General features: G+C 51.4%; 1 protein-coding gene and 1 long non-coding RNA gene across 6 annotated transcripts in view; one reads left to right on the top strand and one right to left on the bottom strand.

Moving 5' to 3' along the window:
• ABTB3 (ankyrin repeat and BTB domain containing 3) overlaps positions 1-14,801 on the top strand; it is a 310,072-nt gene that overhangs the window by 144,061 nt on the left and 151,210 nt on the right. The gene's annotated exons all lie outside the window — the stretch shown is intronic.
• Positions 218-8,947, bottom strand: LOC144323837 (uncharacterized). Its single transcript, XR_013389178.1, has 2 exons — positions 8,870-8,947; positions 218-554 (listed from the first exon to the last, which is right to left on the bottom strand). It is a non-coding gene; the product is annotated as an uncharacterized LOC144323837 (long non-coding RNA).

Below are 14,801 nucleotides of genomic sequence, written 5' to 3'. Positions count from 1 at the left end.
CCATACTGGTGCTCTAGGAAAATTAGCCTCGTAGAGGAACATCAGGTGAAATGAAAAGTGGAGAGAACGGACACCGGGAGATGGTTGGATTTGATGCTGCCTTATTTTCCTTGCATCCCTAAGCCAGTGAGGTCTTCCCAATTTTCTAGAACCGAGGCTTGGTGAGGTCAGATGACTTATCCGAAATGAAGTAATACTGCCCACACTCCAGCCAGGCTTTCTGACTCCCAAATTCTATGTTCATTCTGCTCTATCAGGCAAAGACATGACTGAGCCCATTAGAAGGTCTGAAAGGGTTAAGCCCCATGAACTCTGAAGGGCTGTGCCTCCAACTACGAGGGGCCTGCGGACTCTGGCATCGTAGTCAGAGCAGGATACGTGTGTGTCCTTCGAGCTTGTGCAGTGGTGGCATTTGACTTGGGCGATGGTCCGCTCAGCAGCTTCTTAGGTGAATCCCTGACTGCAGAAACAGTGACGAGCCACAGTAGTGCACCACGGTGATGCCCCAAGGGTCACACCCAAACATGCAGCCCAGCATTCTGTAGGAGCGATGCCTGGAACATGAAAGCAAGGATAGAGAAACACAAGGAGAGATTGATTGATTGATTTTGGTGGGAAGAAGGAAGGTTTAGGAACCGAGTGTTGTCCTCTTGGCTAATCCTCATTCCTTAGAGCACTGGTCTCCACCAAGAGTGCTTTTGCCCCCCAGGGAACATGTGGCAATGTCCGGACACATACTGAGCTGTCATAACTAGGGGAGGTGATGGCATCTCGTGCTTAGAGACCAGGAATGCTGCTCAACATTCTAAAATGCACAGAACAGACCCCCAACAGCAAAGAATGGTTTGACCTATAATGTCAATAGTGCTGAGGATGCAGAACCCTGCTTTAGAGGAAAAGAAAGTCTTGCCTTACACATATGCAGAGGCTGAGCAGGACCACTGGCTTCATACCTTCTACTGCTAAGCTTCCAGAAGAGGCTTAGGGCTAGTTAGCTTTCCGTAGGGTGACAGAATGACCCGGAAGGCTTTGTGATATCCCCTAGCTCTCTGTTCAAAAGGGATCGTGCAGGACCCAGGCCTGACCCAGGTGGCCCTGCCCAGCACCCACGTGGCCTGGTTTCCTCTGGACACCGGGGTGCCTCTCTTCCTCGTTAGCAGGGATTCAGGACTTGGGTTGATGGCAGTGGCTCTCTGCACAGACACAGCACAGAGCTGGAGGAGACCTGGGAGATCACTGAGTCCCCCCGCCTCAACCACCCCCACATTGAGCAAAGGTACTAAAACCCAGGGAGGTGAACTGACCTGCCCACCCCCTGGATGTGTATCCACGTGGGCTCTACTGGCAATTAGAAATCCTGCTTGGACTAGATTAAGCCAAGTGTCTTTGTTCAATAACCAAACATCCAGAGTTCCAGCTCAGACACAGAGGGATCCAGGGACACTGACAATGTCATTAGGTCCTGCCTCTGGCCACCTCTTGACTCTGCTCTACCATCCTCAGCTCTGCTGGCCACCTGGGGCATTGCCTCCCTTTTTGGAGGCAAGATGATCACGGGGTTTCCAGGGTATCCCTTCAGAGCTTCAAGCAAGGAGGACGTAAAGTGCCTCTCTCTCTGCGGTCCCTGAGAGTGCGCTTTTGACTCTGAATTAGGGAACATGCCCGCCTCTGATGCAACCCCCTATTGCTGGAGGGAAGTGGTGCTTTGGATGCCCAGCCCAAACCAGACAGAGTCCAAATTGCTGCACAGGGAGTGGGACAGGAGAGGTCCTCCATGGGGAGTTGGGGGATGCTGCCTCAAGAAGCAGGGGGAGTAGACACTGGGTGGGCCAGGATGACACATGGTATCACCCCCAGCCAGTAAGCATCCTGCCCTTTCAGTTGTGCCACAGCCTCCTAAGGCAGAGGCGCTGCCTCCCCAGGTCCCACCCTGGTTTTGACACCTGGCCCAAGGCAGCAAGAGGTAGGGGGGAGCTGGGGGAGGATGGCCCAGGGCTGAGAGCTAAGCCCAGGGGCATCGGAGACTTCGGGTAGGGAAGTAGGAGCAGGTGGGGTTGATTGGGCAGGGACTCGGAGATGGAGGAAAAGAAGGGCGTGGATCCAGGACTTGGGAAATGACTTAACTGTCACTCCTGGCCTTCCCTCCGGTGCATATGAATAGAGCGCACACTGCCTTCTCTATCTTCTGCTCCAGGCTGAGGGTCAGGTGTAGGATAGCTCCTCCCCGCACCCCCCACCCCCAGCTCCCTTAGATGGTTACTTTAATCCCATTTCATCGGTAAGTCACCCGAGGGAGGATGGCTGTCACCATGTGGGTCCCTTGGCCTCTGCTTTTGCTAGGTGCCAGTGGGTTCTCAGACCCCGTGGCATGGCAGACATTCCCTGCGCATTCCCGGGCACCCCACCCTCGCTCCCTGCAGCCTCCTCCTCTTCCCCGGCAGACCCCTTTACTGGCAGCTCCTTTACTGGCATCAGCTAGAAGCCAAACAAACTTGGTTGGTCTGATTCCAAAATGCTTGCCCAGAGCTCTTTCCAGATATAGACAAGATGGCACTAGTTAGATGGGTCCAGGCTGTTTCTTTTTAGTCCAGTACAAACGATGAATATCAAGTGTGCCTCTTCTAAAGAAACATCTGGAAGTCTTTCCATGGGTGTCCGTTGAGTCCTTATTCTGTGCCATACAGTATTCGGTCACTGGGGATGGAGAAGGAAACACAAGACACTACCATCCCTGCCTTCGTGGAGCTGACCGTGAATATACAAGAGGTCAAGCAGATAGGATGGCAGATCGGAAAAGCTCAGTGGGGAGGAACAGCATGGGTGGGGGGATTGAGGATGCCAGGGGTGGAGGCTGTGGCATCTGCCAGGGAGTTCCAGAGCCTCTGAGAAGGTGGAAGTTGCAGACACATCTGAAGGAGGGGAAGGAGAGAGCATGTGATGTGCCGGGAGAGGCCGCAGGCAGAGCCTGAGTCTGTATCTCACCCAAGGGTGAGCTGAGGGAGGAGTCCACCTGAACTTTCAAGGAAAAGCAGAAGGGCCAGGTCATGGTATATGGGACCTATCCAGCCGGGAAGGAGATGGCAGGTGAGCCCCAAGGGTAATGGATCCACCCACACACAGGCATTGCAAAGACTTCAGCCTTTATCCCAGTGGGGTGGAGTCCACTCACTGGAGGCTTTTGAGCAGAGGAAGGACCTGACCCAACGTGTGTGTGTGTGTTTTTAAGATTTTATTTATTTATTCATGAGACACACACACACACACACACACACACACACACACACACAGAAAGAGGCAGAGACACAGGCAGAGGGAGAAGCAGGCTCCATGCAGGGAGCCCGATGTGGGACTCGATCCCTGGTCTCCAGGATTACGCCCTGGGCTGAAGGTGGCACTAAACTGCTGAGCCACCCGGGCTGCCTCCAACATGTTTTTTTAGACAGAATCACTTGGCTGCTGTGTGGAGAGTAGACCCCAGGTGGGGGTAGAGGCTGGGACACAAGCAGGGAGACCACTCCTGGGGCCATGGCAGGAGTCCCAGTCAGAGACAACATGGTGGCCTGGGTAGTAGCCATGGGGTCATTGAGAAGTGATTGGATTCTGAGCTTATGCTGAACAAAGAAGGCAACAGACAGATTGGATGGGGATGTAATAGGACCAAGGAGTCAAGGCTGAGGCCTGGGTTTGGGCCAGAGCACTGGAAGCATGGGGAAGGGGCTGGAGGAGCAGGTTTGGGGACAGTCAGAGGTCGCAGGTCAGTGTGGGACATGTTTGGTGTAAGATGCCTTTTGACATTGAGGGGTGATGTCCTGGGCGCATCCACCAAGATGAAGAAGCCTGAAGGAGGTGTGCTCTGGGGGTTCCAGAAGGACCTTCATACACATCCGCTCCTTTAATGTGTAGGAGAACCATAGGCCAATAGATACAATTATGCCCATTTCAGAGGTGAGGAGACTGAGAGTCACAAGAGTGAGTAAGTAACTGGCCCAAAGTCACAGGATGAGCATATAGTAAAGCAGGCTCAGCCCCTCTGATTTCAAATCCATTTCCTCTTTACTCTCCACTTGCTGCTCTCCACTTGCAGTTTTCAAGAGGTTAAAAACCTGGTGGAGAAACAGATAACCAGGAAATGCTATCTTCATTGTCCCCACTAAGGGAGGAGACCTCCAGCCCCAGACCCAGACCCTAGTCTTTCTCTTGCCACCGCTGTGTCCCGGGCAGGCAAGCTTGTGGGTGATACTGGCACAGAACCACTCCCAAAATCAGAGCAGCAGGGCCATTTGGTTCATGCAGATGCTTTTTTTTTTTTTAAGATCAACTTACTTGAGAGAGAGAGAGCGTGCGTGCATGTATGCGAACAGAGGGAGAGGGAGAGGCAGAGAATCTCAAGGAGACTGCACTTAGAGTGGAGCCCGACGTGGGGCTCGATCTCATGACCCCAAGATCATGACCTGAGCCGCAACCAAGAGTCAGACGCTCAACCCAGGCTTCCCTGACTTTTCTTTAATGCCCCTTTCTGCTAGCTCTCTGCCCTTTGCTTCCTGAAAGGGAGACTCAGGGTATGTCTGTGTGTGTGTGTGTGTGTGTGTGTGTGTGTGTGTGTCTGCATGTTTTTACCTACTGTAAGCCAGAACAATGAACATAGCAGAATGCTTGAACTTGTGAAATGAATAACAACCTTGCAAATAAATCAGCTGCTCAACCAGCCCACGGGGGATTATACCTGCAGGGCAATAAGTGAGATCAGTGTTTTCTTTCTACCTTTTTTTATTATTATTATTTTCCATATTCTTTTGACATACAACATAACTTTCTCTGGAAAGCAGTGTTTCCAGGACTGCACAAAACTATGGTTGAAATTATTTTCATGAAAGAAAATATTGTCTCTGTGGTTGATGTGAACAAATCAATGACTTCAGGTATCTATTGTACTCTCTAAATGTTTCTCTGATGCGGGCTGAGGGGACAGGTCTTCTCTGATCTAAGTTCCTGATAGACAGACACACGAGCCAGAGAGGGCAGAGCTGTCTGAGTCTGGGGCACGGAAACAAATTGGTTGGGAGTTCGTATGGATGACATGAAGATAACCAAGATCATTGGATTCTCAATAATGTGCTTGCCATGGTTACTTAGCATCCACTGCCTCATTAAATTCTCACAGCAACCCATTTTATAGATCAGAAACTGAGGTTTGGAGAGAAGTCCCAGATCACTGAGCTAGTAAATGGCAGAGGTGGAATTTGAACCTGGTACCAAAGCTCATGTTCTTTCTAGGATGCCTCATCTGTAAATCCCATCCTGGCTCCACAGACAACATTTGAAAATTCTACCCAGATGTGGGGTCAGGGGATGCAGCCGGGGCTCCGATGCAGGCAGACAGGACAGTCACATACCAGCCCAGCCTCTCTAGGTAGAACCCGTGGGGGGTGAGGGCATGACCCGACTGGGATATGATGGAGGAGGTTCAGAGCACCAGCATCTGTCCAGCCTCTCTCCTCAAGGTGGCCGGCATTGAGGACTTCTGAAAAGGGCAGACTTCGTGCCATCCAGAGCTACCTCCTCTTGAGACTTCATGGCTCCCAGGAACATCAGCCAGGGAGGGAAGATGTTGGGATGCTTTCTCTGGCATGGGCAGAGATGCAGGTGTACTGTATCTCTGTCTGTCTCTCTCTTTCTCCCTCTCCCCCCACCCCTACACACAGCATAAAGGGATGATTATCTGGGCATTAATTTCCCTGCCAGTTAGTTTTAATATGTTTTTTTAAAAAGATATTATTTATTTATTCATGAGAGACACACACACACACACACACACACACAGAGGGAGAGAGAGAAGCAGAGACACAGGCAGAGGGAGAAACAGGCTCCTTGCAGGAAGCCCGATGCGGAACTCGATCCCAGGACTCAGAATCATGCCCTGAGCCGAAGGCAGGTGCTAAACCACTGAGCCACCCAGGGATCCCCAGTTTTAATATGTTTTAAAGAAATATTTATAATTCTGCTATGGAAAAGAGCCCGAGGATCAGTTCTGCATAAATAAACAACAAAAAAATCCATTTATCTAATGGAGCCTATCCTGGCTAGGCCTACTACCGCCATAAATAAGGGCTGTGTCCCTTGAATCCTCCAACTCAGAGGTTGGAAAAGTATGGCCTGAGGACCTATTTTTGTAAATAAAGTTTTATTGGGACATAGCCGTGCTCATTCAACAGCAGAATTGAATAGTTACCACAGCGATCATGTGGTCCCACCAAGTTGACAGTATTTACTGTCTGGCCCTTTATAGGAAAGGATGGCCAACCTCTAACACACACACAGTCACGCACGCACACACACACATTCCATGTAGCAAACTTCTATGCATCCTGCAAGGTCCACTTCAGTAGCCTCCCTACTGAGAAACCTCTTTAGCCACCCAAGCCCAAGACAAAGCTAACCATATCCTCCTCAGGCCCTGCAAGGGGCTCTGAAGAGCATATAATCACTGTTGTTCATGGAACATTGTTCTAGAACATTGTTCCAGGCGTCGTTGTAAGCATGTCACATGGACGAACTAATTTAACCTTCATAACAGTTCTAAGTGGTAGGCACCTAATCATCACCATTTTACGGATAAGGAAACCAAGGCACAGAGAGGTTAAGTGACTTTCCCATAGTCCTACAGCTGCGAAACAGGCCAGTTGGAGTTTGGACCCAGGAAATCTATCATCCGAGGCCAGTTTGTTCACCATTTTGCCCCAGGTAGTTACTATCCCCATTTTACAGATGGGAAACAGAGGCTCTTAAATAGCACACACTCTGTTGTGTTGCAATGAAGTGCATCCACATCCATCTCTTCTCGGTTTTTGCTCGAGGGCAGAAACGCACTTCCTTCCTCCACACCCTAGTGCCTGGCACAGATCAGCTTGTTTATCACTGGAGCTCCAGTGCCCTACATGGTGACTGCCTCAAAGAAGTGGGTGAGGAAGGAGAGAATTCCTCTGGAATAGGAAGCCCTCCTTTTTTGGCTGCTGTGTTCTTTCTTTCCTTCATTCCTCTCGGCTTATTATTTCTGCCTCATATTGGTGCCTGAGACATGAGGCCTCTACTTTCCAAATACCATTAGGAAAAGGCCAAAGCTCTCTGCCAGGGCCTGTTTGACTTGGCTGGGAGGCTTTCCCAGGAGAAGGAAAGGATGGTACCTGCCACGTTCACTGGTATTCAGTGTGACTTGGCTGCCTTTTCAGAGGCCTCACCTATTGCTCATAAGGAGTAAGACCCCATGAATTCTGGCACGAGGAACTATGGCAGCAAATATAATTTTTCCCCTTTCATTCCAGTGGGGTTGGTCTTTGACTGATTGACCAAGGTCCCAGCTACATTTTTGCAGTCACAAAATCACAGTCGTTGCCAGAAAGACTCAGGGGATCAACTGGTCCAGGAGAGGTAAAGGACAAATTAATTAATTAATTTATTTATTTATTTATTTATTTATTTTTATAAATTTATTTTTTATTGGTGTTCAATTTGCCAGCATATAGAATAACACCCAGTGCTCATCCCATCAAGTGCCCCCCTCAGTGCCCATCACCGACCTCCCCTCCCCCACCCCTAGTTCGTTTCCCAGAGTTAGGAGTCTCTCATGTTCTGTCTCCCTTTCTGACATTTCTCACTCATTTTTTCTCCTTTCCCCTTTCACTATTTTTTATATTCCCCAAATGAATGAGAACATATAATGTTTGTCCTTCTCCGATTGACTTATTTCACTCAGCATAATACCCTCCAGTTCCATCCACGTCGAAGCAAATGGTGGGTGTTTGTCGTTTCTAATGGCTGAGGAATATTCCATTGTATACATAGACCACATCTTCTTTATCCATTCATCTTTCGTTGGACACCGAGGCTCCTTCCACAGTTTGGCTACTGTGGACATTGCTGCTGTAAACATCGGGGTGCAGGTGTCCCGGCATCTTGCTGCATCTATATCTTTGGGGTAAATCCCCAGCAGTGCAATTGCTGGGTCGTAGGGCAGGTCTATTTTTAACTCTTTGAGGAACCTCCACACAGTTTTCCAGAGTGGCTGCACCAGTTCACATTCCCACCAACGGACAATTTTTTTTAATCCACCAAATAACAATGGTATTTGATCACCATCGATTGAGTATTTGAGCAGAGTCCAAGAGGTGACACAGGGGTACCTGGGTGGCTCAGTGGTTGAGCCTTGGGCTCAGGGAGTGATCCTGGGGTCCTGGGATCGAGTCCCACATCGGGCTCCCCGCAGGGAGCCTGCTTCTCCCTCTGCCTGTGTCTCTGCCTCTCTCTCTCTGTCTCTCATGAATAAATACATAAAATCTTAAAAAAAAAAAAAGTGACACAGATCACAAGGCAACAGGCATTCAGAGGGGAGGGGACCTGCCTTTGGGCCAGCTGGGTCAAGGCAAAAAGACTTCCTGGAGGAGAAAAGATTAGAACCAAGGTCCTAAGAAGGAGTGGGATTGGGTCAAGCCGGGGGAGAAGGGGTGGCATTCCAGTGCAGGGTGGGAGATGGAGGGTATGGTTCAGGTACAAGGGGCTGCCATCAATGAGACATGTCAGAGAAGTTCTAACTAGAAGGTACTGGAAGATACAAGGGGGACGAGGGGCCAGGTATTTGGTTCCAGAATCAGACCTGCCTCCAATTCTCAGCCACTTTTGTTAGCTGTATACCCTTGGCTGGCTAAACCTCTTTGGGCTTGGGGGATGGTTAGGGGCTTAGCTATACAAGTTGTACCTTTGTCAAAACTCATCCGTCTGTACACTTAAAATGGATGTTGTCTTGTCGGTAAATGCTTATCCCACAATACCGTTGATTCTAAAAGGAAGAAATCTCTTTGTGCCCTGATTTCCTCACCTGATCATCCATCTTTCTTGGGAGCCGTGTGAGGATTGACCAGGACAGGGCCTGTAAACCGCTTACCCCAGTACTGGCTCAGCGTCCGTCAGGATTACTGTTACGTCACAATTTGTGGAGAACTTTGAAAGCAAGGCTGAACACTTTGAACTTGTGTCTGGTAGACACAGGGCCCCTGAAGCTCTCTGAGCGGGGAAGTAATCATAAGATTTTTTGTTTAACTGCAGTGAAATAAACATAACATGGAGTTTACCGCTCTAAGCATTTTCAGAGCGTACAGATGAGTGGCATTAAGTACATTCACAGTATTGTGCAACCACCACCACCATCCAAAATGTTGTTTTAAGAGAGGAATTGGGTGAGATGACCCAGATGAGAGAGACACCCCCCCCACGGGAGGTCCCCAGAGAGGTCATTGGAACAGTGCATGCAGGGAGGTTAAGGGCCTGGCCTGGAGATGAATGTACAGAGATGGGAAAGATGTGTAAGAGGACTTAGCACAGAAGAAACCATTCGATTTGGTGAGTGACTATCATTGAGGTCTAAGAAAGAAAGAAGCATCAAAGATGACTGTGATTTCCAAGAGGAAATAAAAGGATATCTCAAGCTCTCTTTGTAATACCTCTATTCACAGCATAGTATCTGGCTTCAGATTCTGGCGATCCCGGAACAAGACAGAGTGCTGACAAAATATGGTGAGATTGTCACTCTTGTCTCTCCCTTGGGGCACAACCTATAGAAAATGAATTTGGCAACACAGGTCAGAAGCCATTTAAAAAACAATGGTTCTTATCCTGATCCAGTGCTGTGAATTCCCAGAAGCCGTCCTCAGAATAATCCAGACTTCAGAGAAGCTCTGTGTGTGTGTGTGCATGTGTGTGCATGTGTGTGTGCTGTTACCCACGAATCTCGGTTGTTGACATTTTGGGTAATCGTTCCCAAGTGGAAACCACCTGACTGTCTCCAGTTAATGAAACAGTTCAATAAACCACGGCCTCGAGCTCTTAAAAAATTTTTTTTGGAATGTGTTGCAGGGCTCCGTTGCATAGGGAGCTACCCTGAAGCATGTAAGATATGCTTTGACAAAAATTATATTAAATGCAACAGTTAGGGAATAATTGACCCATTGCAAAAGTAAAACCCACTTGTTAATTATCTGTGTCCATAGACACTGAGTATCTACCCCTGTCTTGCTCGGGCTGCCCTAACATGCCGAAGGGAGTGACCGTCCCCAGGGTCTAGTACACGCAGGGGCAGCTTTCCTCAGCCCTCCTCCGCCTTCCTGGGTTTACTGCTTGAATGCAGGGCTGCTTGGGGAGATAGTGGGGTGGCACTTGCACGTATTCCCAGTCCCCACGGCCAGTCAGTACTCCTGAGAGGGAGGCTATCACAGGCCCGTGGTGGATGGTGACAACCCTGTCCTGGGTGACAAGCCCAACTGTCACCACTGAGACTGGAAAAATTGCCCCTGCAGTGGGTTGGTAAGAACACCATCCACTTTGGTAAGAATATTATTCCATCCAGACCGGGGGGATGGACACAAATAGTGGCATAGGACTGCCCCCATATTTCTTAGACGACAGGATCAGAGATGGTGGTGCTGAGGGAGAGGCATGTGGTACTCAGCAGGGAAGCCAACCCCGGACACTCTCACGCCCACAGGAATTGAGTTGGAACAAATGCCCGTAGGTGTCAACTATAACATAAACACCTTTCCCCTTAGTACATTGATGTTACAGAGCACTTTCATTTTCTTCATCTCTTTACAACAGTCCTATGAAGAGGCTGGGCAGCTATTATTGGCCCCACTTCACAGAGGGAGAAACTGAGGCGTGGTTGGGCAAAGCAATTTGCTTTCTTGACCTACAGTGAGGATCAGGGGAGAAAGGGTGCTGTCCTGTGTTAGCCACAGACAGTGTTTCCAGGACCATGCCAGGAGCTTTTAAATAATTGCCTCACTTAAATTCAGTCTTTATAACCACCCTTGACTCTGGATGGCTCCTTTTGTAAGTGAGGAAAGAGGCTCAGAGAGCCTGAGTCACTGGCCAAAACCACATTAGAATTCCCATCCACCTGGCTCCAAAGCCTGCTGGGGCCACACCTCCTAAGGTACCTGGACCTCTGAGTAGGCAGGCTCCCGTGGCCAAGGGATCAGATGCTCTGAGACCAAGGATAAGGAGAAGACCAGCTCTCCACGGATCCATCATTGGTTCGTAATATAACGTGAATAATAGCCCTTAGCTACGTGCCTCGCCCCTTGGCGTCCTGTGGATGAGAGCAGGTGCACACGCGGGGTCTTCAGCTCTGTCCTCAGTCTGCTCACAACATTAATAAACAGGAGGGAATGTGGCCGCAGAAGCAAGCCGTTTCCTTCTAAAGGCATTTGTTCCCTCTTTCCCCCAGTCATTCATCTGTTCATCCAACAGACGTCAGCGAGACGTTCCCTTTGTCCCAGACCTTGAGCTGAGAACCAGAGCTGCAGGCGGACTGGAACCCAGTCCTTGCCGACGGGTGGGATGGAGGCGTTGACGGTGATAGACCATTTCAGCCAATAACACGACCGAGTCGTGGTGCCAGCCTGTTGGGGTCCAGGGGCTGCAGGGGCAGGGTCGTAAGAAGGAGCAATTCTCCCAGAAGACTCTCTAAAATTAGGTCTCTAAAGCCCTTGGAGGAGAATGGAGATTTTGAGAGTAGAAACGATCCCTGTCCCCTGCCCCTTTCCTGGAAGCTTCCCTCCACCTCCACCCCCTGGCACCTCCTACTGCGACTCCCCGAGCCCGCACCGCTTTCCCGTCTGAGAAGTGGGTGTTGGCGCAGCCGTGCGTGGCATGCGCTGGCCCTCTCCGCCTCACAGGTGGGGAGGCTGGGCGTCAGGGACAAAGCGCCTGTCCAGAGAAAAGGGCGCCATGGGTGGTGTCTTTCCCACCAGAGCCCCACGCCTCTCGTGAGACACAGGTGCCACTGCCCACAATTTAGCCACGTGGACCACACACAACCCCCCCACGTCTACGTCTTGGGCCCCAGGCCCTCAGATGGTCCCCTGCCTCCCTCCCTATCCTCTCTCCTTCCTCCCTTCTAGACACTTCCCTCTCCCCACTGCGAGGTCTGCCCAGCCCTTCCTGGAGGAGGGCAACCAACCACACTCAACACAGCCAAAGAAAACAGTGTGGAAGTTCAAGCCGGCACCTTTTGGGGTTTGGGGACAGCAGGGACAGTCATGGGGGGAAACCTCCTGCTGACTTCTCTGCTTATTTATTAGCTCCGTGCCCTCGGGCTGCCAGTCGCCCTCCAGGAGATAACCCCCTGGAGGGAGGGCGGCTGAGAATCTGGAAGGAACTCGTGCTGGTGCTGGTCGTACTGCCACGAGCATCAGTGTTTAGTAGGTATTGTTTTCACGGTGCTGCTGTTAAGATCAAAATGATATTCGACAAACAGGAAGCATGTGAACCCTCCCGGGCTGGAGAGAGGAGCTATGCTTCCCCAGGGCCAAGGAGGAGAGAAAAGAAGGCTCTTTCATGATAGAAAACAGAGGGAAAAGGCCAAGCTCCAGAGCAGAGGAGTAGCTTTTGGGGGCCCGGGGCAGCTCTTTGGGCCTCCCAGCTCGGGGTCCCTGCAGGGCCACCTGGGCAGAAAGCCCCGGGCAGGGTTGGCCTCTCCCCCTGTCCCTTGGCTCTCCGGCGCGGGTGAAGCCGTCAAGCAGAGACCGGCCTCCGAGTGGAACTAGGACGTGTTCTCTGGGGCAAGGCATCCCTGGTGGGAGGGTGAGGCCAGGGCACGAAGGCAGAGCCCTTGACAGCACTCGGGGGCAGCACTTTCCCACCTGGCGGAACCTGCATCCTCAGCTAAGGAGCCCCAGATTGCTGGAGACTTGTCGCCCCTGAGGCTAGCTTCTCTTTCATGGGGAAGGAAGAGGGTCTGGCATTTCTTGAGAACTTTTTCCATCTTTGGTGTCTTCACATACGGGGGTTATGGTTTGAACTGTGACCCTTCAGAGTCCTTCAGACTGTCACCTTATTTGGAGACAGGTCCCTTGCAGATGTGGTTATCCCAGAGCAGGGTGCACTGCTAGTCCACGATAACAGCATCCTGTTAACAGAGGGGGACTCTGGGCACAGGTGCACGTGCACATGCACACAGGGTTTGCAGATGTGAAGATGAAACTGGGGATTGGGTGATGATTTCTGCTCTCCAAGAGTGCGGAGGAGCACCAGCAAATCACCAGAAGCTCGGGGAGAAGCGTGGGACACATTCTCTGACACTGCTCTTGGGGGAACCAACAATGCCAACGCTTTGATCCTGGATGTCCAGCCTTAGAACTAGGAGACCATAAGCATGTTGCTGAAGCCAGTGAGTTTGTGGTACTTTGTTCTGACAGCCCTAGGAAAGTGAAACGGTATGTTACCTTCTTAGACTTTGCAACAAGCCTGCAAAGGGAGGTATTATTATCCACATTTTACAGATGTAGGAATTGAGGCTCAGAGGGGTCAAGTGGCTTGTCCAAAGCCACACAGTCATTAAGAAAGGAGGGCAGGGGTGCCAGGGTGGGGGTGCTCATTCAGTGAAGCATCTGACTCTTAGTTTCGGCTCAGGTCATAGTCTCAGGGTCCTGAGATTGAGGCCCGCATGGGGCTCTGTGCTCGGTGGGGCTTCTCTCCCTCTCCCTCTGCCACTCCCCCCATTTGCTCACGTGCACTGTCTCTCAAATAAGTAATCTTAAAAAAGAAAGGGAAGAGAGAGAGAGGCAGGCAGCAGGCAGACATGAGCCGAGCTCTGTTCGGCTTCAGGCACACAGACTGTGTGGGAGCCTCTCAAGAATTGAATCCTGGTTCTTGGGTGGAAGCAAAAGAGATCTAGGAAGCATGGTGGGATTCCCAGGAAAGCACTAGGCTTCGTGGGATGAGTCCTGTCACGTCCCTCTCTTCCACGATCTCGGGCCCGGGCAGAAAAGGCAGGACTAACCCATGTTGCTGAAATGCTGGTGAAGCGTCTGGGAAAGTCAGGGGTAAGGAGAGCTGACCAGATACCGGAGGGAGCCCTGCCAACAGTTGACCAAAGGCCGGGGGCCACAAGACTCTTCAGCCTGGGCTGGGTGTAGCCAGAGAGCCGGTGGCCCCTGCTCCAAGGCTCCACCTCACAGGGGCCAGGAGCCAAGAGGTCATTGGACACCTGCCCCTCCCTCTCTCCAATGTTCTCTGCGGGCTATCCAAGCCTGGGCCCTCCCCCATGGCTCTAGAATACCTAATTATCCCCCACAGGCCTCGGGCTCCCCTCCTGTGCCCCCTCCCTCAGGCTGAGCAGTTGGCCCTGGGGGAGAGGGGCCCTCGCCCTGCACCGCTGCTCTCCTCTCCTGTTCCTGGCACTGTCAGGGGAGCCAGCCTCTCCTGCAGCAGGGCCCCAGGATCATTCTTAATCAAGGCACGGAAGATGGCATTGCAGTCCCCCTGGAGCCTGCAGAACAGGCCTTTTAAGCTCTGCCTCCTGCCGGGATCATGGGGGACACAGGGGAGCTGTCACTACCAGAGCCGGGGAATGGATAGATAGGGAGCAGGCGGGTAGTCACTTCTCAGGGCCCAGGGGAAGGCAGCGTGGGGCCAGGACCTCCACCTGCCCAAGGGTCCTCTCTCAGAAGCACCTGAGGCACCTTTGGCACCTGAGGCTCCATGTACTTCCAGCTGTCCTCAGGAACATTCTTTCCTCCGCGACAGGGAAGGGGGAGTGGTAGGGGGACGTGACATGTTTTGCAGAGAGCAGAGCTAAATTGCAATTGAGGTAATTACATTTTGCCTTAGTCATTGCCTCCTGCTGGACCACTTGGCCCTCGTCCAGCCTGGGGATGGGGGGGGGCGGGGAGTCAGGCTCAGTTGACCCGTCCAGCCCTGCTGTGATGTTGCTCTGCTCCTGTGAGTACCCCAGACCCCAGGCAGACAGCAGT

The sequence above is a fragment of the Canis aureus genome, chromosome 11 (genome assembly GCF_053574225.1).
Source record: "Canis aureus isolate CA01 chromosome 11, VMU_Caureus_v.1.0, whole genome shotgun sequence".
Classification (NCBI taxonomy): domain Eukaryota; kingdom Metazoa; phylum Chordata; class Mammalia; order Carnivora; family Canidae; genus Canis; species Canis aureus.
This window is presented reverse-complemented; position numbering and strand designations above follow the sequence as displayed.